General features: G+C 35.0%; 5 non-coding genes and 1 pseudogene across 5 annotated transcripts; all 6 read right to left on the bottom strand.

Moving 5' to 3' along the window:
* Positions 1-1,828: 1,828 nt before the first annotated feature.
* LOC117149164 lies at positions 1,829-5,790 on the bottom strand. The gene has a single exon (XR_004460085.1). It is a non-coding gene; the product is annotated as a large subunit ribosomal RNA (ribosomal RNA).
* A 395-nt stretch (positions 5,791-6,185) lies between these two features.
* On the bottom strand, positions 6,186-6,364 carry LOC117149166. Its single transcript, XR_004460087.1, has one exon. It is a non-coding gene; the product is annotated as a 5.8S ribosomal RNA (ribosomal RNA).
* A 686-nt stretch (positions 6,365-7,050) lies between these two features.
* Positions 7,051-9,045, bottom strand: LOC117149167. Its single transcript, XR_004460088.1, has one exon. It is a non-coding gene; the product is annotated as a small subunit ribosomal RNA (ribosomal RNA).
* Positions 9,046-13,860: 4,815 nt separating this feature from the next.
* Positions 13,861-17,820, bottom strand: LOC117149165. The gene has a single exon (XR_004460086.1). It is a non-coding gene; the product is annotated as a large subunit ribosomal RNA (ribosomal RNA).
* A 394-nt stretch (positions 17,821-18,214) lies between these two features.
* On the bottom strand, positions 18,215-18,393 carry LOC117149163. The gene has a single exon (XR_004460084.1). It is a non-coding gene; the product is annotated as a 5.8S ribosomal RNA (ribosomal RNA).
* Positions 18,394-19,079: 686 nt separating this feature from the next.
* Positions 19,080-21,056, bottom strand: LOC117149168 (annotated as a pseudogene).
* Between the last annotated feature and the right edge of the window lie 230 nt (positions 21,057-21,286).

Raw genomic sequence — 21,286 nt, 5'->3', positions numbered from 1 at the left:
GTATATTATTTAATTTACTCATATAATTGCCAAAATCATATAAATACATAAGTTTTGAACAATATCAGAGGTCGGCAACGGTCTTTCCTCTATAATACTAAGATAATATGGGAATATTTCAGCATTTTTTCCCTTATACATATAATAATTAATCATTTTCATATGTATATTATTTAATTTACTCGTATAATTGCCAAAATCCTATGAAGACATAAGAGAATACAATATGAGAGGTCGGCGCAACCATAATATAGTAGTTGATGACGAGGTGTTTGGCAACTTGATACAATTCTTTAAAAAGTCTTTATATTAATTATATGATAGGGACAATATCATATGCGTCACTAAATTGATGACGAGGTGTTTGGCAACGTGACACAAATCATTAAAGTCTTTATATTAATTATATGATAGAGACAATATCATATGCGTCACTAAATTGATGACGAGGTATTTGGCAACTTGATAGAATTCTTTAAAGTCTTTATATCAAAAATTATATGATAGGGACAATATCATATGCGTCACTAAATTGATTGACTTGAGTCGAGGTGTTTGGACAACTTGATTCAATTATATGATAGGACAATATCATATGCGTCACTAAATTGATGACGAGGTGTTTGGCAACTTGACACAATTCATTAAAGTCTTTATATTAATTATATGATAGGGACAATATCATATGCGTCACTAAATTGATGACGAGGTATTTGGCAACTTGATACAATTCTTTAAAGTTTTTATATCAAAAATTATATGATAGGGACAATATCATATGCGTCACTAAATTGATGACGAGGTGTTTGGCAACTTGACACAATTCATTAAAGTCTTTATATTAATTATATGATAGGGACAATATCATATGCGTCACTAAATTGATGACGAGGTATTTGGCAACTTGATACAATTCTTTAAAGTTTTTATATCAAAAATTATATGATAGGGACAATATCATATGCGTCACTAAATTGATGACGAGGTGTTTGGCAACTTGACACAATTCATTAAAGTCTTTATATTAATTATATGATAGGACAATATCATATGCGTCACTAAATTGATGACGAGGTATTTGGCAACTTGATACAATTCTTTAAAGTCTTTATATCAAAAATTATATGATAGGGACAATATCATATGCGTCACTAAATTGATGACGAGGTGTTTGGCAACTTGACACAATTCATTAAAGTCTTTATATTAATTATATGATAGGGACAATATCATATGCGTCACTAAATTGATGACGAGGTATTTGGCAACTTGATACAATTCTTTAAAGTTTTTATATCAAAAATTATATGATAGGGACAATATCATATGCGTCACTAAATTGATGACGAGGTGTTTGGCAACTTGACACAATTCATTAAAGTCTTTATATTAATTATATGATAGGGACAATATCATATGCGTCACTAAATTGATGACGAGGTATTTGGCAACTTGATATAATTCTTTAAAGTCTTTATATCAAAAATTATATGATAGGGACAATATCATATGCGTCACTAAATTGATGACGAGGTGTTTGGCAACTTGACACAATTCATTAAAGTCATATGGGACAATATCATATGCGTCACTAAATTGATGACGAGGTATTTGGCAACGTGATAGAATTCTTTAAAGTCTTTATATCAAAAATTATACGATAGGGACAATATCATATGCGTCACTAAATTGATGACGAGGTATTTGGCAACTTGATATAATTCTTTAAAGTCTTTATATCAAAAATTATATGATAGGGACAATATCATATGCGTCACTAAATTGATGACGAGGTGTTTGTTTGGCTACAGGAAAAATCATTTATTTATCGAATCATCAAGCAAAGGATAAGCTTCAGTGGATCGCAGTATGGCAGCTGCTCAACCACTTACAACACCTTGCCTGTTACAAAAGTCGTTTACAATTGATTCTAGGCTTTGTCATTGTATTAAATAATGCTTTTATATGTAACTAGCGCGGCATCAGGTGATCGAAGATCCTCCTAATTTACTATGTTACAAATTACATTGGCATCACATCCATTGTCGTTTATAAAATAAATTATAAACTTTAAATGGTTTAGAAGCCATACAATGCAAATTGCCCCTTATTTATCATTGCAGTCCAGCACGGATACGACCTTAGAGGCGTTCAGGCATAATCCAACGGACGTAGCGTCATACCACTGTTCGCTCGAACAAGTATTGTGCCATTGGTCCGTACCTGCGGTTCCTCTCGTACTACGCAGGAATGCTGTCGCAACAACGTTTTGTCATTAGTAGGGTAAAACTAACCTGTCTCACGACGGTCTAAACCCAGCTCACGTTCCCTTGCATGGGTGAACAATCCAACGCTTGGTGAATTTTGCTTCACAATGATAGGAAGAGCCGACATCGAAGGATCAAAAAGCGACGTCGCTATGAACGCTTGGCCGCCACAAGCCAGTTATCCCTATGGTAACTTTTCTGACACCTCTTGTTAAAAACTCTTTAAACCAAAAGGATCGATAGGCCGAGCTTTTGCTGTCCCTGTGTGTACTGAACACCGAGATCAAGTCAGCATTTGCCCTTTTGCTCTATGTGTGGTTTCTGTCCGCACTGAGCTGGCCTTGGGACACCTCCGTTATTATTTGAGAGATGTACCGCCCCAGTCAAACTCCCTACCTGGCAATGTCCTTGAATTGGATCATACCTGAGTAATTGGAGTTATACCAAATTTTCAAATCAAAAATACATAAATGCATCGTTTTATTAAAGAATTTGTTTGCGATTATATAACAAACTCGTGATACTTTGATCAAGAAGCTTGCATCAAAACCCAATACCATAAGATATAATAAATATATCCGTATAATGGCTAGGAAATGATACACGTTCCATTTAATCAAGTAAGTAAGGAAACAATAAGAGTAGTGGTATTTCATTGACGATACCAAACCGAGGTCTAATATCTCCCACTTATTCTACACCTCTTATGTCTCCTTACACTGCCAGATTAGAGTCAAGCTCAAAAGGGTCTTCTTTCCCCGCTAATTATTCCAAGCCCGTTCCCTTGGCTGTGGTTTCGCTAGATAGTAGATAGGGACAGTAGGAATCTCGTTAATCCATTCATGCGCGTCACTAATTAGATGACGAGGCATTTGGCTACCTTAAGAGAGTCATAGTTACTCCCGCCGTTGACCCGCGCTTACTTGAATTTCTTCACTTTGACATTCAGAGCACTGGGCAGAAATCACATTGTGTCAACACCCGCTAGGGCCATCACAATGCTTTGTTTTAATTAGACAGTCGGATTCCCCAAGTCCGTGCCAGTTCTGAATTGATTGTTAATTGATAATCGTTATAATTGATAAGAACTAATTGGTTTAACCCAAATAGTATTCTTAAAAATTTTAGCAAGAAAGTTCCACAATTGGCTACGTAACTAAACTATCCGGGGAACAAGTAACTAACATAAATGCTAGAAACTCTATTTACCCAGAACGAGCACATAAACCATGTTATTGTTTCCCAATCAAGCCCGACTATCTCAATCTTCAGAGCCAATCCTTATCCCGAAGTTACGGATCTAATTTGCCGACTTCCCTTACCTACATTATTCTATCGACTAGAGACTCTTCACCTTGGAGACCAGCTGCGGATATTGGTACGGCCTGTTGAGAAGTTTGCGTGTCCCCACCATAAATTTTCAAGGTCCGAGGAGAAAATATCGACACAACAGTATATGTCATGCTCTTCTAGCCCATCTACCATATCTCTCTGCGAAAGACTTCCATGGTAGTACGGCTATAAAACAGAAAAGAAAACTCTTCCGATATCTCTCGACGGCTTCTTTATGGTCGTTCCTGTTGCCAGGATGAGCACGAGGCCCATATTTAATAACAAACGGATACTCAACAGGTTACGGAATTGGAACCGTATTCCCTTTCGTTCAAAATTATTCAAGTGTATTATATTCGCTTTGTTTATATAGTTAGGCATTTTTGTTTTACTTGAAAATTTTCGGCTTTCGCCTTGAACTTAGGACCGACTAACTCGTGATCAACCACTGTTCACACGAAACCCTTCTCCACTTCAGTCCTCCAAGGTCTCATTCGATTATTTGCTACTACCACCAAGATCTGTACCAATGGCAGCTCCATGCAGGCTTACGCCAAACACTTCTACGCATACCATTGTACCTTCCTACTCACTAAAGTTTCAAAATTTATATCACAAGTAATATAAATCATCTACTTTAGCGGTAATGTATAGGTATACAACTTAAGCGCCATCCATTTTAAGGGCTAGTTGCTTCGGCAGGTGAGTTGTTACACACTCCTTAGCGGATTTCGACTTCCATGATCACCGTCCTGCTGTTTTAAGCAACCAACGCCTTTCATGGTATCTGCATGAGTTGTTAATTTGGGCACCGTAACATTACGTTTGGTTCATCCCACAGCGCCAGTTCTGCTTACCAAAAGTGGCCCACTGGGCACATTATATCATAACCTTGAACTTCATATCAAGAAAGTTAAGGTTCTTACCCATTTAAAGTTTGAGAATAGGTTAAGATCGTTTCGACCCTAAGGCCTCTAATCATTCGCTTTACCAGATAAGATTATTTTATATAATATTAAAATGCACCAGCTATCCTGAGGGAAACTTCGGAAGGAACCAGCTACTAGATGGTTCGATTGGTCTTTCGCCCCTATACTCAATTCTGACAATCGATTTGCACGTCAGAACTGTTTCGGTCTTCCATCAGGGTTTCCCCTGACTTCAACCTGATCAAGTATAGTTCACCATCTTTCGGGTCACAGCATATATGCTCAAGGTACGTTCCAGTTAGAGGCATAAATAATATAAATATACATTATACATAACTATATAGAACGCCCCGGGATTGTGTTAATTAGCTATAAATAGCTAAAAAACTAATCCCATTATTAGTCAAGTTAATTACGCTATTAGGTTTACATCCCAATAACTTGCACATATGTTAGACTCCTTGGTCCGTGTTTCAAGACGGGTCCCGAAGGTATCCTGAATCTTTCGCATTGTTAATCATACAAGAGCATATAATAAACACAAAAATCAATGATAATTATGCCATTATATAATTCCGAAAAATTAACGCTCTGTAATAATATAAATCTATCAGCACTTTATCAAATTAATAACATTTATTCTGTGTTAAAATGCAAGCAATTTAATTGGAATAAACTATAAGTTATATTTTATGATAAATTTGGGATATGCTAATAGATTACAATGTCCTTATATGGAAAAAATGCACATTATTCTTAATAATATTATTTAAATATTACAATTTTAATGATGAATTTTCCATAACGGATATTCAGGTTCATCGGGCTTAACCTCTAAGCAGTTTCACGTACTGTTTAACTCTCTATTCAGAGTTCTTTTCAACTTTCCCTCACGGTACTTGTTTACTATCGGTCTCATGGTTATATTTAGTTTTAGATGGAGTTTACCACCCACTTAGTGCTGCACTATCAAGCAACACGACTCTTTGGAAACATCATCTAGTAATCATTAACGTTATACGGGCCTGGCACCCTCTATGGGTAAATGGCCTCATTTAAGAAGGACTTAAATCATTAATTTCTCATACTAGAATATTGACGCTCCATACACTGCATCTCACATTTGCCATATAGACAAAGTGACTTAGTGCTGAACTGTTTTCTTTTCGCTCGCCGCTACTAAGAAAATCCTTGTTAGTTTCTTTTCCTCCCCTAATTAATATGCTTAAATTCAGGGGGTAGTCCCATATGAGTTGAGGTTGTATATATAACTATTTTTTGCCATAAATTCTTTATATATAAATGATAAAACAATCAATTAAATTCGTTATAAATAGTTCCAATAGTTCTTGTAAGCAAAGTTATTTTTTATCCATTTAACGAACCAACGAAGAATAATAACAAAACCAAGATTTTTCTTTTTCCGAATCATTAATAAGAGACAATTCTAGATGAAAAATATTTCAATTTTTTATGCTAGACATTTCTCAGTATTATTTGATTGAAAAAGAAAATATTTCTCTTCGTTTTTCACATTCAAATGTGAGATAATGTTTTTCATTTCTTTTTTAATATTATGAATAAAATCATTATTTAATCCAATAATATACCATATGCTTATAAAAAATTTATAAACAACTTAATTAGCATAGTCTTACAACCCTCAACCATATGTAGTCCAAGCAGCACTATAAAATTAATTAAAGTACATAACAGCATGGACTGCGATATGCGTTCAAAATGTCGATGTTCATGTGTCCTGCAGTTCACACGATGACGCACAGTTTGCTGCGTTCTTCATCGACCCATGAGCCGAGTGATCCACCGCTTAGAGTTTTATAATTCATTTTTATATAATATCAATATTGTTTTTATTGAAAGAAATTAAAAATACACCATTTTACTGGCATATATCAATTCCTTCAATAAATTTATTTTTATACCTAAAAATAAATGTTGCGATATGTCTTAGTTTCATATAAGCATTATGTATCATAAAAATCTGGTTATGGTTTGCTATTTTGGGTGACACATACTGCAAAATTTATATAAAACATTAACCTGATGGATGACAGGTACAAACATTGTATATTTTAGGTTGTTGCATTAGCCAACGTATGCTCATAACATAGATGAACAATACATATTCGCAACGCGTGTATATTATGGTCCATATACACACACACTTATTTTGAATACCACATTCAAAATTATTTTAATTTTAATTCGACTTCTACTTTCAAATTTTGTTCAGTTTCTTCGATTTCCATTTTCGAGAATTTGTTTTTATAGGAAACGCCATTGTTGTAGTAGGTACTGCCACAAATACGCACAACAACATTAATAATGTTAAAGTCTTTTTATGAGGTTGCCAAGCCCCACATATAAAATAAAAGCCATCTTCATTTTATTTTGACTTTAACTTTTGATTCCGTGGAATCATTTTGTAATATTTTTATTTTGGTAAATTGTATTTATTTGTATTATAACAAATGTTTATTAACGATAAGGATATTATACAATAATGATCCTTCCGCAGGTTCACCTACGGAAACCTTGTTACGACTTTTACTTCCTCTAAATAATCAAGTTCGGTCAACTTTTGCGAAACAACCGTAACACGCAAGGCGTCACAGTGATCACGTCCGGAGACCTCACTAAATAATTCAATCGGTAGTAGCGACGGGCGGTGTGTACAAAGGGCAGGGACGTAATCAATGCGAGTTAATGACTCACACTTACTGGGAATTCCAAGTTCATGTGAACAGTTTCAGTTCACAATCCCAAGCATGAAAGTGGTTCAGCGGTTTACCCGGACCTCTCGGTCTAGGAAATACACGTTGATACTTTCATTGTAGCGCGCGTGCAGCCCAGGACATCTAAGGGCATCACAGACCTGTTATTGCTCAATCTCATTATTGCTAGACGCAATTTGTCCATTTAAGAAGCTAGTGTCCTTATAATGGGACAAACCAACAGGTACGGCTCCACTTACATAAACACATTCAAACACAATAAACATTTTACTGCCACCATGAATGAAGGCTACATAAGCTTCAGCACCATAATCCTGAAGATATCTATTTAATATATTTGAGTCTCGTTCGTTATCGGAATTAACCAGACAAATCACTCCACGAACTAAGAACGGCCATGCACCACCACCCATAGATTCGAGAAAGAGCTATCAATCTGTCTTACACACTTATGTTCGGACCTGGTAAGTTTTCCCGTGTTGAGTCAAATTAAGCCGCAGGCTCCACTCCTGGTGGTGCCCTTCCGTCAATTCCTTTAAGTTTCAGCTTTGCAACCATACTTCCCCCGGAGCCCAAAAGCTTTGGTTTCCCGGGAAGCGACTGAGAGAGCCATAAAAGTAGCTACACCCAATTGCTAGCTGGCATCGTTTATGGTTAGAACTAGGGCGGTATCTGATCGCCTTCGAACCTCTAACTTTCGTTCTTGATTAATGAAAACATCTTTGGCAAATGCTTTCGCTTAAGTTAGTCTTACGACGGTCCAAGAATTTCACCTCTCGCGTCGTAATACTAATGCCCCCAAACTGCTTCTATTAATCATTACCTCTTGATCTGAAAACCAATGAAAGCAGAACAGAGGTCTTATTTCATTATCCCATGCACAGAATATTCAGGCATTTGAAGCCTGCTTTAAGCACTCTAATTTGTTCAAAGTAATAGTACCGGCCCACAATAACACTCGTTTAAGAGCACTAGTGCAGGTTTTTAAATAGGAGGAACATATGAAAAAATACAAGTATTTAATCACATATAAGAACTCCACCGGTAATACGCTTACATACATAAAGGTATAGTACTAACCACAATTGTAAGTTGTACTACCCGTATGAAGCACAAGTTCAACTACGAACGTTTTAACCGCAACAACTTTAATATACGCTATTGGAGCTGGAATTACCGCGGCTGCTGGCACCAGACTTGCCCTCCAATTGGTCCTTGTTAAAGGATTTAAAGTGTACTCATTCCAATTACAGGGCCTCGGATATGAGTCCTGTATTGTTATTTTTCGTCACTACCTCCCCGAGCTGGGAGTGGGTAATTTACGCGCCTGCTGCCTTCCTTAGATGTGGTAGCCGTTTCTCAGGCTCCCTCTCCGGAATCGAACCCTGATTCCCCGTTACCCGTTGCAACCATGGTAGTCCTAGATACTACCATCAAAAGTTGATAGGGCAGACATTTGAAAGATCTGTCGTCGGTACAAGACCATACGATCTGCATGTTATCTAGAGTTCAACCAATATAACGATCTTGCGATCGCTTGGTTTTAGCCTAATAAAAGCACATGTCCCATAAGGTTCATGTTTTAATTGCATGTATTAGCTCTAGAATTACCACAGTTATCCAAGTAACTGTTAACGATCTAAGGAACCATAACTGATATAATGAGCCTTTTGCGGTTTCACTTTTAATTCGTGTGTACTTAGACATGCATGGCTTAATCTTTGAGACAAGCATATAACTACTGGCAGGATCAACCAGAATAATGTTTTTCCTTCATATTCCATTCATATATTTTGAATCGAAATAAGCAATATAATAGATATATAGATATATAGATTTTTCACTTTATATAATTCCATGATTTTTATTATATTGAATAAAATTCAATATTTCGCCTTTGGGTAAAATTTTAAATATATAAGTAAAAAAATCCATTCGATTACGGCCATTTTTATATAGCATTCGTAATCCATATTTTCATTTTTAATTTATACTTGTTTTACCAATATAACAAGAATTTCATCTAATTATTGTAATATATATATTTCTATAATTTTATCTTTTTATACATACATATTTCATTATAAAATATCATTTTATTTCCAACATACATAATTATTGTATCCACACATGTACAATTTTTGTTTAACCAATATAAATATTAAGTTAAATCATTTGCATTTTGAAGATAAATTTAAAATTTATCTCTTTTCATATATATCTCTGGTAATATATAACATAAAACCAAGCGCATATGATAATATTTCCACATTTAATATATAATTTTATATTTCTTTCATAAGAATCCATATTTGTATTATACCGTAACGATATAATAATCCAACTATACGGCAGGTAATAAATTAATATTTGCCTGCCTCCAAAAATTAACGATAATATATGGAAACGATTTGTTATTCTATATATAATAGAAACTTGACTTTTGTTTCAACGATATTATCTATAAAGCGTATATTCCTATTATCCGCGGAGCCAAGTCCCGTGTTCTATAGAACTGAGAAACAAATTTGTACGGATAATAATATACTTTATTGTATGTAACCAATATAAACATAATCCGAAATAAATATTTCGAATAATGCGGGAGGTCGGCAACCACTGCCTACCTATAGTAGTTTTTGAACCCGCTGTCCTCAAAGCGGGTATTTTCAATTCCGTTTGCCACCCAACATACGGGCTATTCTCTTATATATTAAGAGATTATAGGAACATTTCATTTTTTTTCCATTATTCATATATAATATGATTATTTTTTCCCTTATACATATAATAATTAATCATTTTCATATGTATATTATTTAATTTACTCATATTATTGCCAAAATCATATGAATACATAAGTTTTGAACAATATGAGAGGTCGGCAACCACTGCCTACCTATAGTAGTTTTTGAACCCTCTGTCGTAATTCCGGTCGTTTACACTACTATACCCTCTCACTATAATGGCTTTTCTCTATAATACTAAGAGAATGTGGGATATTTTCAGCATTTTTTCCCTTATACATATAATAATTAATCATTTTCATATGTATATTATTTAATTTACTCATATTATTGCCAAAATCATATGAATACATAAGTTTTGAACAATATGAGAGGTCGGCAACCACTGCCTACCTATAGTAGTTTTTGAACCCTCTGTCGTAATTCCGGTCGTTTACACTACTATACCCTCTCACTATAATGGCTTTTCTCTATAATACTAAGAGAATGTGGGATATTTTCAGCATTTTTTCCCTTATACATATAATAATTAATCATTTTCATATGTATATTATTTAATTTACTCATATTATTGCCAAAATCATATGAATACATAAGTTTTGAACAATATGAGAGGTCGGCAACCACTGCCTACCTATAGTAGTTTTTGAACCCTCTGTCGTAATTCCGGTCGTTTACACTACTATACCCTCTCACTATAATGGCTTTTCTCTATAATACTAAGAGAATGTGGGATATTTTCAGCATTTTTTCCCTTATACATATAATAATTAATCATTTTCATATGTATATTATTTAATTTACTCATATTATTGCCAAAATCATATGAATACATAAGTTTTGAACAATATGAGAGGTCGGCAACCACTGCCTACCTATAGTAGTTTTTGAACCCTCTGTCGTAATTCCGGTCGTTTACACTACTATACCCTCTCACTATAATGGCTTTTCTCTATAATACTAAGAGAATGTGGGATATTTTCAGCATTTTTTCCCTTATACATATAATAATTAATAATTTTCATATGTATATTATTTAATTTACTCATATAATTGCCAAAATCATATGAATACATAAGTTTTGAACAATATGAGAGGTCGGCAACCACTGCCTACCTATAGTAGTTTTTGAACCCTCTGTCGTAATTCCGGTCGTTTACACTACTATACCTCTCACTATAATGGCTTTTCTCTATAATACTAAGAGAATGTGGGAATATTTCAGCATTTTTTCCCCTATACATATAATAATTAATAATTTTCATATGTATATTATTTAATTTACTCATATAATTGCCAAAATCATATAAATACATAAGTTTTGAACAATATCAGAGGTCAGCAACGGTCTTTCCTCTATAATACTAAGATAATATGGGAATATTTTCAGCATTTTTTCCCTTATACATTTATACATATAATAATTAATCATTTTCATATGTATATTATTTAATTTACTCATATTATTGCCAAAATCATATAAATACATAAGTTTTGAACAATATCAGAGGTCAGCAACGGTCTTTCCTCTATAATACTAAGATAATGTGGGAATATTTCATCATTTTTTCCTTTATACATTTATACATATAATATTTAATCATTTTATATGTATATTATTTAATTTACTCATATAATTGCCAAAATCATATAAATACATAAGTTTTGAACAATATCAGAGGTCGGCAACGGTCTTTCCTCTATAATACTAAGATAATATGGGAATATTTCAGCATTTTTTCCCTTATACATATAATAATTAATCATTTTCATATGTATATTATTTAATTTACTCGTATAATTGCCAAAATCCTATGAAGACATAAGAGAATACAATATGAGAGGTCGGCGCAACCATAATATAGTAGTTGATGACGAGGTGTTTGGCAACTTGATACAATTCTTTAAAAAGTCTTTATATTAATTATATGATAGGGACAATATCATATGCGTCACTAAATTGATGACGAGGTGTTTGGCAACGTTCATTAAAGTCTTTATATTAATTATATGATAGAGGCGTCACTAAATTGATGACGAGGTATTTGGCAACTTGATAGAATTCTTTAAAGTCTTTATATCAAAAATTATATGATAGGGACAATATCATATCACTAAATGATGACGAGGTGTTTGGCAACTTGACACAATTCATTAAAGTCTTTATATTAATTATATGATAGAGACAATATCATATGCGTCACTAAATTGATGACGAGGTATTTGGCAACTTGATATAATTCTTTAAAGTCTTTATATCAAAATTATATGATAGGGACAATATCATATGCGTCACTAAATGATGACGAGGTGTTTGGCAACTTGACACAATTCATTAAAGTCTTTATATTAATTATATGATAGGGACAATATCATATGCGTCACTAAATTGATGACGAGGTATTTGGCAACTTGATAGGACAATATCATTTAAAGTTTTTATATCAGTCTTTATAAATTATATGATAGCGGACAATATCATATGCGTCACTAAATTGATGACGAGGTATTTGGCAACTTGATGATAGGGACAATATCATATGCGTCACTAAATTGATGACGAGGTGTTTGGCAACTTGACACAATTCATTAAAGTCTTTATATTAATTATATGATAGAGACAATATCATATGCGTCACTAAATTGATGACGAGGTATTTGGCAACTTGATATAATTCTTTAAAGTCTTTATATCAAAAATTATATGATAGGGACAATATCATATGCGTCACTAAATTGATGACGAGGTGTTTGGCAACTTGACACAATTCATTAAAGTCTTTATATTAATTATATGATAGGGACAATATCATATGCGTCACTAAATTGATGACGAGGTATTTGGCAACTTGATATAATTCTTTAAAGTTTTATATCAAAAATTATATGATAGGGACAATATCATATGCGTCACTAAATTGATGACGAGGTGTTTGGCAACTTGACACAATTCATTAAAGTCTTTATATTAATTATATGATAGGGACAATATCATATGCGTCACTAAATTGATGACGAGGTATTTGGCAACTTGATACAATTCTTTAAAGTTTTTATATCTATGATAGGGACAATATCATATGCGTCACTAAATTGATGACGAGGTGTTTTGTCATTAAAGTCTTTATATTCAATATCATATGCGTCACTAAATTGATGACGAGGTATTTGGCAACTTGATATTCTTTAAAGTATCAAAAATTCATACTGCGTCACTAAATTGATGACGAAACTTGACACAATTCATGATTATCATATGCGTCACTAAATTGATGACGAGGTATTTGGCAACTTGATACTAAATTCTTTTATATCAAAATTATATGATAGGGACAATATCATATGCGTCACTAAATTGATGACGAGGTGTTTGGCAACTTGACACAATTCATTAAAGTCTTTATATTAATTATATGATAGGGACAATATCATATGCGTCACTAAATTGATGACGAGGTATTTGGCAACTTGATACAATAAAGTGATAGGGACAATATCATATGCGTCACTAAATTGATGACGAGGTGTTTGGCAACTTGACACAATTCATTAAAGTCTTTATATCAATATCATATCACCCAACTTGGGACAATATCATATGCGTCACTAAATTGATGACGAGGTATTTTGATAGAATTCTTTAAAGTCTTTATATCAAACGATAGGGACAATATCATATGCGTCACTAAATTGATGACGAGGTATTTGGCAACTTGATATAATTCTTTAAAGTCTTTATATCAAAAATTATATGATAGGGACAATATCATATGCGTCACTAAATTGATGACGAGGTGTTTGTTTGGCTACAGGAAAAATCATTTATTTATCGAATCATCAAGCAAAGGATAAGCTTCAGTGGATCGCAGTATGGCAGCTGCTCAACCACTTACAACACCTTGCCTGTTACAAAAGTCGTTTACAATTGATTCTAGGCTTTGTCATTGTATTAAATAATGCTTTTATATGTAACTAGCGCGGCATCAGGTGATCGAAGATCCTCCTAATTTACTATGTTACAAATTACATTGGCATCACATCCATTGTCGTTTATAAAATAAATTATAAACTTTAAATGGTTTAGAAGCCATACAATGCAAATTGCCCCTTATTTATCATTGCAGTCCAGCACGGATACGACCTTAGAGGCGTTCAGGCATAATCCAACGGACGTAGCGTCATACCACTGTTCGCTCGAACAAGTATTGTGCCATTGGTCCGTACCTGCGGTTCCTCTCGTACTACGCAGGAATGCTGTCGCAACAACGTTTTGTCATTAGTAGGGTAAAACTAACCTGTCTCACGACGGTCTAAACCCAGCTCACGTTCCCTTGCATGGGTGAACAATCCAACGCTTGGTGAATTTTGCTTCACAATGATAGGAAGAGCCGACATCGAAGGATCAAAAAGCGACGTCGCTATGAACGCTTGGCCGCCACAAGCCAGTTATCCCTATGGTAACTTTTCTGACACCTCTTGTTAAAAACTCTTTAAACCAAAAGGATCGATAGGCCGAGCTTTTGCTGTCCCTGTGTGTACTGAACACCGAGATCAAGTCAGCATTTGCCCTTTTGCTCTATGTGTGGTTTCTGTCCGCACTGAGCTGGCCTTGGGACACCTCCGTTATTATTTGAGAGATGTACCGCCCAGTCAAACTCCCTACCTGGCAATGTCCTTGAATTGGATCATACCTGAGTAATTGGAGTTATACCAAATTTTCAAATCAAAAATACATAAATGCATCGTTTTATTAAAGAATTTGTTTGCGATTATATAACAAACTCGTGATACTTTGATCAAGAAGCTTGCATCAAAACCCAATACCATAAGATATAATAAATATATCCGTATAATGGCTAGGAAATGATACACGTTCCATTTAATCAAGTAAGTAAGGAAACAATAAGAGTAGTGGTATTTCATTGACGATACCAAACCGAGGTCTAATATCTCCCACTTATTCTACACCTCTTATGTCTCCTTACACTGCCAGATTAGAGTCAAGCTCAAAAGGGTCTTCTTTCCCCGCTAATTATTCCAAGCCCGTTCCCTTGGCTGTGGTTTCGCTAGATAGTAGATAGGGACAGTAGGAATCTCGTTAATCCATTCATGCGCGTCACTAATTAGATGACGAGGCATTTGGCTACCTTAAGAGAGTCATAGTTACTCCCGCCGTTGACCCGCGCTTACTTGAATTTCTTCACTTTGACATTCAGAGCACTGGGCAGAAATCACATTGTGTCAACACCCGCTAGGGCCATCACAATGCTTTGTTTTAATTAGACAGTCGGATTCCCCAAGTCCGTGCCAGTTCTGAATTGATTGTTAATTGATAATCGTTATAATTGATAAGAACTAATTGGTTTAACCCAAATAGTATTCTTAAAAATTTTAGCAAGAAAGTTCCACAATTGGCTACGTAACTAAACTATCCGGGGAACAAGTAACTAACATAAATGCTAGAAACTCTATTTACCCAGAACGAGCACATAAACCATGTTATTGTTTCCCAATCAAGCCCGACTATCTCAATCTTCAGAGCCAATCCTTATCCCGAAGTTACGGATCTAATTTGCCGACTTCCCTTACCTACATTATTCTATCGACTAGAGACTCTTCACCTTGGAGACCAGCTGCGGATATTGGTACGGCCTGTTGAGAAGTTTGCGTGTCCCCACCATAAATTTTCAAGGTCCGAGGAGAAAATATCGACACAACAGTATATGTCATGCTCTTCTAGCCCATCTACCATATCTCTCTGCGAAAGACTTCCATGGTAGTACGGCTATAAAACAGAAAAGAAAACTCTTCCGATATCTCTCGACGGCTTCTTTATGGTCGTTCCTGTTGCCAGGATGAGCACGAGGCCCATATTTAATAACAAACGGATACTCAACAGGTTACGGAATTGGAACCGTATTCCCTTTCGTTCAAAATTATTCAAGTGTATTATATTCGCTTTGTTTATATAGTTAGGCATTTTTGTTTTACTTGAAAATTTTCGGCTTTCGCCTTGAACTTAGGACCGACTAACTCGTGATCAACCACTGTTCACACGAAACCCTTCTCCACTTCAGTCCTCCAAGGTCTCATTCGATTATTTGCTACTACCACCAAGATCTGTACCAATGGCAGCTCCATGCAGGCTTACGCCAAACACTTCTACGCATACCATTGTACCTTCCTACTCACTAAAGTTTCAAAATTTATATCACAAGTAATATAAATCATCTACTTTAGCGGTAATGTATAGGTATACAACTTAAGCGCCATCCATTTTAAGGGCTAGTTGCTTCGGCAGGTGAGTTGTTACACACTCCTTAGCGGATTTCGACTTCCATGATCACCGTCCTGCTGTTTTAAGCAACCAACGCCTTTCATGGTATCTGCATGAGTTGTTAATTTGGGCACCGTAACATTACGTTTGGTTCATCCCACAGCGCCAGTTCTGCTTACCAAAAGTGGCCCACTGGGCACATTATATCATAACCTTGAACTTCATATCAAGAAAGTTAAGGTTCTTACCCATTTAAAGTTTGAGAATAGGTTAAGATCGTTTCGACCCTAAGGCCTCTAATCATTCGCTTTACCAGATAAGATTATTTTATATAATATTAAAATGCACCAGCTATCCTGAGGGAAACTTCGGAAGGAACCAGCTACTAGATGGTTCGATTGGTCTTTCGCCCCTATACTCAATTCTGACAATCGATTTGCACGTCAGAACTGTTTCGGTCTTCCATCAGGGTTTCCCCTGACTTCAACCTGATCAAGTATAGTTCACCATCTTTCGGGTCACAGCATATATGCTCAAGGTACGTTCCAGTTAGAGGCATAAATAATATAAATATACATTATACATAACTATATAGAACGCCCCGGGATTGTGTTAATTAGCTATAAATAGCTAAAAAACTAATCCCATTATTAGTCAAGTTAATTACGCTATTAGGTTTACATCCCAATAACTTGCACATATGTTAGACTCCTTGGTCCGTGTTTCAAGACGGGTCCCGAAGGTATCCTGAATCTTTCGCATTGTTAATCATACAAGAGCATATAATAAACAAAAAATCAATGATAATTATGCCATTATATAATTCCGAAAAATTAACGCTCTGTAATAATATAAATCTATCAGCACTTTATCAAATTAATAACATTTATTCTGTGTTAAAATGCAAGCAATTTAATTGGAATAAACTATAAGTTATATTTTATGATAAATTTGGGATATGCTAATAGATTACAATGTCCTTATATGGAAAAAATGCACATTATTCTTAATAATATTATTTAAATATTACAATTTTAATGATGAATTTTCCATAACGGATATTCAGGTTCATCGGGCTTAACCTCTAAGCAGTTTCACGTACTGTTTAACTCTCTATTCAGAGTTCTTTTCAACTTTCCCTCACGGTACTTGTTTACTATCGGTCTCATGGTTATATTTAGTTTTAGATGGAGTTTACCACCCACTTAGTGCTGCACTATCAAGCAACACGACTCTTTGGAAACATCATCTAGTAATCATTAACGTTATACGGGCCTGGCACCCTCTATGGGTAAATGGCCTCATTTAAGAAGGACTTAAATCATTAATTTCTCATACTAGAATATTGACGCTCCATACACTGCATCTCACATTTGCCATATAGACAAAGTGACTTAGTGCTGAACTGTTTTCTTTTCGCTCGCCGCTACTAAGAAAATCCTTGTTAGTTTCTTTTCCTCCCCTAATTAATATGCTTAAATTCAGGGGGTAGTCCCATATGAGTTGAGGTTGTATATATAACTATTTTTTGCCATAAATTCTTTATATATAAATGATAAAACAATCAATTAAATTCGTTATAAATAGTTCCAATAGTTCTTGTAAGCAAAGTTATTTTTTATCCATTTAACGAACCAACGAAGAATAATAACAAAACCAAGATTTTTCTTTTTCCGAATCATTAATAAGAGACAATTCTAGATGAAAAATATTTCAATTTTTTATGCTAGACATTTCTCAGTATTATTTGATTGAAAAAGAAAATATTTCTCTTCGTTTTTCACATTCAAATGTGAGATAATGTTTTTCATTTCTTTTTAATATTATGAATAAAATCATTATTTAATCCAATAATATACCATATGCTTATAAAAAATTTATAAACAACTTAATTAGCATAGTCTTACAACCCTCAACCATATGTAGTCCAAGCAGCACTATAAAATTAATTAAAGTACATAACAGCATGGACTGCGATATGCGTTCAAAATGTCGATGTTCATGTGTCCTGCAGTTCACACGATGACGCACAGTTTGCTGCGTTCTTCATCGACCCATGAGCCGAGTGATCCACCGCTTAGAGTTTTATAATTCATTTTTATATAATATCAATATTGTTTTTATTGAAAGAAATTAAAAATACACCATTTTACTGGCATATATCAATTCCTTCAATAAATTTATTTTTATACCTAAAAATAAATGTTGCGATATGTCTTAGTTTCATATAAGCATTATGTATCATAAAAATCTGGTTATGGTTTGCTATTTTGGGTGACACATACTGCAAAATTTATATAAAACATTAACCTGATGGATGACAGGTACAAACATTGTATATTTTAGGTTGTTGCATTAGCCAACGTATGCTCATAACATAGATGAACAATACATATTCGCAACGCGTGTATATTATGGTCCATATACACACACACTTATTTTGAATACCACATTCAAAATTATTTTAATTTTAATTCGACTTCTACTTTCAAATTTTGTTCAGTTTCTTCGATTTCCATTTTCGAGAATTTGTTTTTATAGGAAACGCCATTGTTGTAGTAGGTACTGCCACAAATACGCACAACAACATTAATAATGTTAAAGTCTTTTTATGAGGTTGCCAAGCCCCACATATAAAATAAAAGCCATCTTCATTTTATTTTGACTTTAACTTTTGATTCCGTGGAATCATTTTGTAATATTTTTATTTTGGTAAATTGTATTTATTTGTATTATAACAAATGTTTATTAACGATAAGGATATTATACAATAATGATCCTTCCGCAGGTTCACCTACGGAAACCTTGTTACGACTTTTACTTCCTCCAAGTTCGGTCAACTTTTGCGAAACAACCGTAACACGCAAGGCGTCACAGTGATCACGTCCGGAGACCTCACTAAATAATTCAATCGGTAGTAGCGACGGGCGGTGTGTACAAAGGGCAGGGACGTAATCAATGCGAGTTAATGACTCACACTTACTGGGAATTCCAAGTTCATGTGAACAGTTTCAGTTCACAATCCCAAGCATGAAAGTGGTTCAGCGGTTTACCCGGACCTCTCGGTCTAGGAAATACACGTTGATACTTTCATTGTAGCGCGCGTGCAGCCCAGGACATCTAAGGGCATCACAGACCTGTTATTGCTCAATCTCATTATTGCTAGACGCAATTTGTCCATTTAAGAAGCTAGTGTCCTTATAATGGGACAAACCAACAGGTACGGCTCCACTTACATAAACACATTCAAACACAATAAACATTTACTGCCACCATGAATGAAGGCTACATAAGCTTCAGCACCATAATCCTGAAGATATCTATTTAATATATTTGAGTCTCGTTCGTTATCGGAATTAACCAGACAAATCACTCCACGAACTAAGAACGGGCTGCACCACCACCCATAGATTCGAGAAAGAGCTATCAATCTGTCTTACACACTTATGTTCGGACCTGGTAAGTTTTCCCGTGTTGAGTCAAATTAAGCCGCAGGCTCCACTCCTGGTGGTGCCCTTCCGTCAATTCCTTTAAGTTTCAGCTTTGCAACCATACTTCCCCCGGAGCCCAAAAGCTTTGGTTTCCCGGGAAGCGACTGAGAGAGCCATAAAAGTAGCTACACCCAATTGCTAGCTGGCATCGTTTATGGTTAGAACTAGGGCGGTATCTGATCGCCTTCGAACCTCTAACTTTCGTTCTTGATTAATGAAAACATCTTTGGCAAATGCTTTCGCTTAAGTTAGTCTTACGACGGTCCAAGAATTTCACCTCTCGCGTCGTAATACTAATGCCCCCAAACTGCTTCTATTAATCATTACCTCTTGATCTGAAAACCAATGAAAGCAGAACAGAGGTCTTATTTCATTATCCCATGCACAGAATATTCAGGCATTTGAAGCCTGCTTTAAGCACTCTAATTTGTTCAAAGTAATAGTACCGGCCCACAATAACACTCGTTTAAGAGCACTAGTGCAGGTTTTTAAATAGGAGGAACATATGAAAAAAATACAAGTATTTAATCACATATAAGAACTCCACCGGTAATACGCTTACATACATAAAGGTATAGTACTAACCACAATTGTAAGTTGTACTACCCGTATGAAGCACAAGTTCAACTACGAACGTTTTAACCGCAACAACTTTAATATACGCTATTGGAGCTGGAATTACCGCGGCTGCTGGCACCAGACTTGCCCTCCAATTGGTCCTTGTTAAAGGATTTAAAGTGTACTCATTCCAATTACAGGGCCTCGGATATGAGTCCTGTATTGTTATTTTTCGTCACTACCTCCCCGAGCTGGGAGTGGGTAATTTACGCGCCTGCCTTCCTTAGATGTGTAGCCGTTCTCAGGGCTCTCCGGAATCGAACCCTGATTCCCCGTTACCCGTTGCAACCATGGTAGTCCTAGATACTACCATCAAAAGTTGATAGGGCAGACATTTGAAAGATCTGTCGTCGGTACAAGACCATACGATCTGCATGTTATCTAGAGTTCAACCATATAACGATCTTGCGATCGCTTGGTTTTAGCCTAATAAAAGCACATGTCCCATAAGGTTCATGTTTTAATTGCATGTATTAGCTCTAGAATTACCACAGTTATCCAAGTAACTGTTAACGATCTAAGGAACCATAACTGATATAATGAGCCTTTTGCGGTTTCACTTTTAATTCGTGTGTACTTAGACATGCATGGCTTAATCTTTGAGACAAGCATATAACTACTGGCAGGATCAACCAGAATAATGTTTTTCCTTCATATTCCATTCATATATTTTGAATCGAAATAAGCAATATAATAGATATATAGATATATAGATTTTTCACTTTATATAATTCCATGATTTTTATTATATTGAATAAAATTCAATATTTCGCCTTTGGGTAAAATTTTAAATATATAAGTAAAAAATCCATTCGATTACGGCCATTTTTATATAGCATTCGTAATCCATATTTTCATTTTTAATTTAT

Source organism: Drosophila mauritiana, unplaced genomic scaffold (assembly GCF_004382145.1).
Source record: "Drosophila mauritiana strain mau12 unplaced genomic scaffold, ASM438214v1 U_169, whole genome shotgun sequence".
NCBI classification, from domain to species: domain Eukaryota; kingdom Metazoa; phylum Arthropoda; class Insecta; order Diptera; family Drosophilidae; genus Drosophila; species Drosophila mauritiana.
This window is presented reverse-complemented; position numbering and strand designations above follow the sequence as displayed.